The following is a 7,426-nucleotide window of genomic DNA, read 5'->3' as shown; positions in this document are numbered from 1 at the left end:
ACCCCTTATGATTGTAATTTAGAAGATGAACTACACATACAATAAACACAAACAATAGAAATGAAACTACTAAAATCAACCATTCTATAACATCAATAATCATAGAGCTAACAAAGTTGTTTTAGTTGAGGAGAAGCTTGACAGAGATCATTTCTCTCCATACTTCTTTAACTATATGCAAATTCAACTTTTATCAATACAATCTTATATATAAACATAGAGTAGAGAATTCTATAGATTGACAAACTAACTACATAATATACCCATAATTAAAAAAAAGATACCTATATACAACACCTTATGATAGCCTTTTTACTTTATCGAGTCTTAGATGAAAATCTTCATCCAACTAGCTTCCTCCATTAAAAGCATGCCCAAGACATTTGCCACATTCTGCACTCCTCTTGCCACTTTATTCCTCTTCAAGAAAGTTGATGTAGGACAACGAGCAAAGATAAAAGAATACCACTCCACAATTTCCCCTATGGATTGAATATTGATTAAAAAACACATTAAGTTGAATCCTATTGGCATTCTTGCACATGTTTAGGTCATGTTTTATAAGACTTGTTTATTACTCATTTGAGATTATGTTAAAGGATTGGTTGAATTTTACAACCTTCATCTTTGGGTAAAAGATGCATGTGCAACCAAGCAAAAATGTATATTTCACTTAATGTTGTTGTAGGGATGCAATTTTTCTTTCATTATATATGTCAAGTTGTAGGTTGAACTACACAACATGTTTTTCAACCTTTACAAGCTTAAATCAAGGTTCCTAAGATGTGTAAATAATAATTAGGCTTCACCTATTTGAGATATTATCAAAATGTGTAAATAATGTGCTAGTTATCTAAGGTTGGTGAGAATAACATAAGGACACAATCGATGAGTAGAGATTATCACAAGGTTTCGATAGACTTTTTTAAACTTTTTTTTTCAGGAACACTTGGCCTATATATTAACTCCACCCGGTAGGTATCCCCTATGAAATCAAGATGAGGAATTAAGAGGGAAGCTGACACTGCCAAAGAATCAGCTTTAGAATTCAATTCCCATGGAATGGTTTCAATAGAAACAACATCAAAGCTTTCAATTTCATCCCATACCCTGTTTTGGTAGGGCTTTAATCTTTCATTCCTTACAGTGAATAATCCTCTTACTTTTTTTACAATCAACTCTGCATCTCCTTTTACCCGTAACAATTTCACCCCCATTTTTTTTGCTTAAGCTATTCCCAACAATAGGGCCTAATATTCAGCAGTATTGTTTGTGTTCTTAAACTCCAACTTGAAAGAGAAAGGAATATGTTTGCCAGAGGGAGGAATGCGAACTACCCTGACTCCAGAGCCAAATGCTGAGCAACTTCTATCAAAATCCATCATCCATAGCTCCTCAAGTGCCTTAGGTTGAGACAAATTTATTGCAACTTCATTATTAGATAAAATCATATAATTCCCAAATTCACATTCATGGTACAATATTTGTGCCTTCGGATCATCGGAAGGAAAAATAGTGAACTTGGACTTAGCTTCTGGTTGTAATATGACATGTTGTTTCCTTATGGGGATAGTGGCCTGAGACCAGTCTATTTTAATTTCTCCTCCTAGTTCTCTACAAAATGTACAAAATGTACGACTAAGCAACATGCCATAACTCACAAGAATGTCAGCTACTAGAATAGTCAACTTAACTCTTTTATCAGGATGAGCGGCAAGGGCTACTTGGGCATCTTTAATCTGTCCTAACAAGGGTATTTGCTTGGAGTCCATGGAGTAACATCTACCAAAGGTTTTAGTCAAGGATAATCCCAGAGCCTTAGCTACAAGAGATGGCATGATGTTATCTGAGGCACCAGAGTCTATAATACAATTATTCAGTTTATGTCCATTTATGATCAAGGATATATAAAAAGGCTCAGGTTTCAATTCAAGGACAGACAATGTGTCATCAACTTGATGAGCAAATATTTTAGGAGAAGCTTTATGAGTAGCAAGACAAGTTGACATATCTTCTTTGGAGGACAAAGTGGCATTAGTTGATTGTTGTATCATAACAGCTTGTGCATATACATTATTTCCTTTTACGAACTTAACCAATCTATCAAGTTCCTTAGGGTTTAATTTTAGATATTCAACTGGTGTAATTTGAATCCAAGAGGATTAACAAAATTCAACAATATCAAACAAACTCTCAGTATCTACAAACTTCAACAGCTGAGGTTTTTAAGCTCTCAAATCATTATTATTAAATCGAGAAATGATTTCCTTACCTTTGGGGTTCACAACAGAGGATGAAGAAGCACTTTGAGGTTTGACATTCTGTTGGTTTCTAGTAAGCACAACACAGGAAGGATCCTCGAAGGTAAACAAAATATCACCTCCTCTTTCTAAATCAGACTCGACTCCAAGAAGTGGATTCCAGAGTCGCCAAGCTGCATCGGGGATTCTTCTTCACTTGATTCCAGCAACACCTCCTTTGAACCAACCATTTGAGCATAACATACCATCTCTGAGAAATAATTTCCATCATGGTCATCAGTAAGATGAAAGATACACATGTTGGCCTTAGGTGGGGGTGCCTCAATTGCTAGCCTTTGTTGTATGGGAGGCAATTGTAAAGTTCTACTTCCAGCTCCTGTTGATTGATTAGAGACTTTCCTTGGGATATCTTGGTAAGTTTGCGGACAAGAAGTGTTTGTTTTGGGTAAGCCTCTTCAAAGTTATCATATCATTCATTAGTCTCTAAATCATAGGATCAGATGAGCTTGATGCTTGTGTCGTGGAAGTTTGAACTTCTCTCTCCCACTTTCCTACAATGATTAAATCATCTTCTAATTCTACGACCAACGTTTTCACATCAGCTAGGATTGCTACTCTTTGCCTACAGATTAGAAAACCAATCTCAGAGGGCATAGAATTAATGAAAAAGCATTTCAAATTATCATCAGAAGGCTTTTGGTTCATTGGAATCTTATGGACAATTTTGTCAAACTTAGCCACAAAATCTCTCATGGATTCAAGAATTTCTTTCTTTAATTGAGCTAATTGGGCTAGAAAAGAATGTTCATCTTTGGCTAATTTGAACCTAGCCTCGAACCTAGTTTTAAAATCTTGCCAATTAGTAATTGTACCATTTGGTAGATGATAAAACTAATCTATTGCTACCCTAATCAACGTTTGTACAAATAATCTCACAGCCACATCTTCATGTTCAACAACTAAAACACCACAAGCAACATTAAATGCATTCAAATGCTCATATGTTGAGACTTTTCCATCACCATTGAGTTTAGGCAAACCATCCCTTGCTCCTTTGGGTAAAGGGTTAAGATTTTCACCAAGAGCGAGTGGTCCTACGACAAGGCCCTAGGGATTATTAACAACCATGAGCAAAATGATATTTAAAGGTGTAGGGTTGATTACACTAGGGAAAGCAACACCATGTAATGTTAGGGCTTGACATATAGGAGGTATAGGGGACACAGGGGATGCAAAAGTGGTAGTAGGAGGTCTACTCTTGGCCCTTCTTCTAGGTGTAAAGGAAGTTGAAAATTTTAAGTCTTGGAGTTCCTGAAAAATAGAATCAACCACCCCCTCATGTCTCTGGGACCTAGTATATCTTCTTGACTCCAACCTATTTATGATGCATTACCCACTTCAAACAGAAAGGAAATTAAGTCATTCATAAGACAACCCTATTTATCTTATGATTACACATCCAGTCTTATTATTCGACTCCCCAACAGAGTCACCAAAAATCTGTTGGTTAACAGATTTGTCTTCTTTAAAGTCTATATTCTTTACTTAACCTCTATTACCCTTTAAAGAAAAATTTGCAACCATATAGTTGGATAAACGAAAAATAATTCGTTCTCCTCTGAATTAAGGTACAACTCCCTTCAAAGATCTTGAATGAATTAACTTAATTTATGGGTTTATGTACACTTTTAACCCGAAAGCATCAAGGAATTCATCTCCATACATCAACATGTTATGAAGATGCAAAATAATCATATATCAATCTAAGAAAATAACTCACTGACTATCTTAACTAATCCAACTTAATGCACACAAATCAAAGAAGAATTTTCAACTCTTAACTTTGTAAATATTTTCAATATGAGGTATGAGATCAATTTAAACAAGAATTCATTCACAGAGAAATAAATTCCCCAGATTTAAACACATAGATTCAAACTGTCAAAATTGATTCCATATATTCAATCACAGATGAATAAATTTTCTCATATCTTCAAAAAATAGATAGAGTATCAAGAGTTTACTTCAACACACTAACCAAAATTTCTCAGACCCTTCCAGAGTATTAGAAAATATTTTTTATAGCCACAACCTAGCTAATGATTTAAAGAGGGAAACACGAAAATTCAATATTTCAGCCCCGAAGTTTAAGAGAAGTTTACTTAAAACTTAAAAACTAAATCTGCCAAAACCAATGATAAGAAAACAGTTATGGATCATTCTGATTTGGCTCAATAGTTTTGATAGTTGTTGTATTCCTCCATCCAGCGTAAGCAACAAAGAAGTCTCAAATTAAAGCACCATGAGGGAGTCCCACGTGTATCATCCTCTGCTTCCAAACCTCTTTTTCCCTATGAACTTGTGCAACTTTATCGGAATGACTGTCCAGGTGTCCAATACATAAAAACAGAAGAGATTAAATCTTTGCAATGGTGAAAAAATCCTCTGGAACTAGGTCCTTAGCCTCTTTGACATAATTAATTTTTCCTTCAAATGATTATGTTATAACCTCCACAAATTTGAGGGTCTTCTCGTCATCTTTCATGCACTTGATTCTGATGCACACAGGTTCATTTCGCATGGATGCAACTAATTCTGCGAGTTGGTCCACTAGTTTTGCAGATTCTTCATAAGCTGGCTATCATCTAAGCCAGCTACAGGTTTCTCAGAGAGAAACTTAATTACCCCATAGACTTGCACTTCACGCATTTGTGTTGCTTTCGCTGCCCATTTAGCTTCTTCATTTTTTGAATTCATGATTTCGGCTTCCAATTCCTTCATCACCATTATCGCCCCATCGTAAACTTAGCTCAAATTAATAAAATACTCTGCAACTAATTTCCGAATTCCTTCTAACCACTCCATCACAGTTTCTATAACCAGCCTACATTTTTGTATTTGCTCCAGGGTCTTTTGATTAGCAGGTGATTTAGGGTCAAAGGATGTTGGAATTTGTGACAGAGGTTGAGGGTTTGGATTATTTATTGCTTCAATATAATCTATCATTCTCTTTAGAATTTCCTTCATCTCATGCGAATCTCTCTCATCTTTCCATGTTTTATTGAGTATTTTCTTGGTCGATGTTTCAAGATGGAAAACATCAGCTGCTTGGGTTCCAGCACCAAGATTTAGTTTTTCAACTGTAAAATCCTTTGCAGTAGGGTTGGCTACGACTTCATCCGTATTTGGGTGATCATTTTTTGTTGTCCAATTACCCGTGCTGTCATCAAAATCAATTTTGGAGATTGTCTTTAGTTTCTTTGCCTTGGGACTCTTTCCCAAGAATTTACTTACCATATCTTCCAACGGAACTAAAATAGGGATTGCGTTCCTTTTCTTACTACTCATAGTGTTCTCTAACCATAGGGGTCCAGTGTGCACATGAGTTTTATCAGGGCTTGATTCAACTTCTTTTCCCTTCCTTACCACCAATGTGGTAGCAATATTTGTCACATCACCCACCTACTGATTATCGCTTGCATTGTCAATGCCCTGCACCTCTAAGTCTGGATGGGTTGAAGTGTTGTCCATGTCAGGAGGGGCGTCCAAATTAACTACCACTATATTCACATATGATTTCTTTACTTTGTTTCTGGTTTTAGACTGAGTGATCCTGGTAGGAGATGATTCATTTTTAACTCTCATTGGCCTTGCTGCCTGTTCAGTCTTAACCTGTGTTTTGGATGAATCTACAACACAAGGTGTGACAAGAGAGTTAGCTACTGGGACTTCAATAAATGAAGTTGAGCTTTTTATTGAAATTCTTCCCATTCTTCATTCTCTTAACCATTTCTTAGTCCTTCTTATGACTGGAAATGTTCTTGTTTGAATCGGATCCTCCCCATCTTTATCCTAGTCCACCTCTGGAATCACTCCTTTCTATCTATTATCCACAAACTGAGGATCAATCAATTAACTATCATCATCTTCAACATTAGCAACATTCATTTTCATATCATAAGCCTTTACCTTCTGTAAGGTGAACCTTTGATGTGCCCTCTTCCTGACTTCAAATTCATCACAACAGCCAACCCAAAAATCCTCCATATTTGGCACATGAGTGAAATCCTTTCTCAATGTTAGATGGGAAACAACAAATCCCTTGGCATCAAATTTAGCTCAAGGTCCATACAATTGGACATTCAATTTCTTCAATTCTAATTCCAAATTTAGAGCATCAAAGATACTATTACAAATGAAATATGTCAATTCAATAGGGAATGAGACACCTGATCAATGTTTGGCTCTGTACTTTGTATCAATGTAGGATAGCTTCCTACATATCTCCATCAGAATCTACCTATCGAATGCATACCTAGGTAGCTTATAAGGTTCTCCTTCAAAACCTCCTACCCTTAGGTAAGTGAACATGGGAAATTGTATGAAGAAGCTGGCATAAGTACTTATCAACTGCATAGGTTCATCTGACAACCTTTTATGAATATTCGCCCTTAGTTCATACACGATTATGGCTAGAAACATATCATGCAACTTGTGATAGTTTTCACAAGACCTATGTTGTTGTAGATGTGGGTGATATTCATATATTTTCATACCATCAATCCACACTTCATGATACAAACCAGACCACGGCCTAACACATGCCAAGCAATAAAGGAGATATGAAGACATATAGAAGTTCTTATTACCGAAGCAACTCAAACCCTCATGTAGCATGTTTGTGATCAATTATGCCCAATCAATGTATCTTTGATCACCAAGGATGACCTGAATGAAAAAGTACATCCAATCCTCCCAACAGAAGGCAATTTGGCTTCCCCTTACTCTGTGTAACATGATGACTATATCCTTTACCTCTCTAATTAAGTGTTCCCGGGTTAATGGAATCACTAGTCGAGAACCTCCCCTTTGAAATTTTAACAACTAGTTTCTAGCAATGACACTTCTATATAATGATTTCTTCTCAGAGAAGAGCCCCTGAGACTTATACACTGTCCAATCCTCATACTGCTCAATCTAAGGAATTTTAATTACAGCAGCAATGACCTCTCGACTAATCCTGAGTAGAACCTCACCATTCACACCTTTTATACATCTCTAAGAAGGGTCATATCTATTCATGCACTCTAAACCAGCTCATGACATGACACCGTTGGAGGGAAAGCAATCGCTTCTACTAACCCACTATCTAGAATTTTCTGCAT

This window comes from Cryptomeria japonica, chromosome 9 (genome assembly GCF_030272615.1).
Source record: "Cryptomeria japonica chromosome 9, Sugi_1.0, whole genome shotgun sequence".
NCBI classification, from domain to species: Eukaryota; Viridiplantae; Streptophyta; class Pinopsida; order Cupressales; family Cupressaceae; genus Cryptomeria; species Cryptomeria japonica.
Note: the sequence above shows the minus strand (reverse complement) of the source record.